Below are 420 nucleotides of genomic sequence, written 5' to 3'. Positions count from 1 at the left end.
CGCCGCGCCGCGCCGAGCCGAGCCGAGCCGAGCCGGACCGCGCCTCGCCACAGCCAATGAATCAGCAGCAGCCGCGGCGCGCGGCCCGCCCGGGCGGCATGGCACGGCCACGTGACGCGCGCGGGCCAATGAGCAGCGCGGGCGGGAGCGGCGCCGCGGGCGGCGGCGGGCGGCGGGGCCGGGGTCCGCGGGCGTCGAGCGGAGCGGAGCGGAGCTGGGAGCTGCACGGCTTCTGCAGGGGTGTAGCACCAGCTGGGAGTAACCCCGCTGTGTCAGTTGCCTCGCAGGTGCCAAGGGGGAGCGTTAGTTGTGGGGGCAGAGGCGAGCCGAGAGGGGTGGCTTGCCCGCGCTGGGAGGGGAGGGCCTGGCACCTTTGCACAAGGGTAGGCCCAAGGTCCCCGTGGGGCAACGTTGCAGGTG

This window comes from Falco rusticolus, chromosome 6 (assembly GCF_015220075.1).
Source record: "Falco rusticolus isolate bFalRus1 chromosome 6, bFalRus1.pri, whole genome shotgun sequence".
Lineage (NCBI taxonomy): Eukaryota > Metazoa > Chordata > Aves > Falconiformes > Falconidae > Falco > Falco rusticolus.
The sequence above is the reverse complement of the archived record's forward strand: the minus strand, read 5'-3'. Positions refer to the sequence as shown.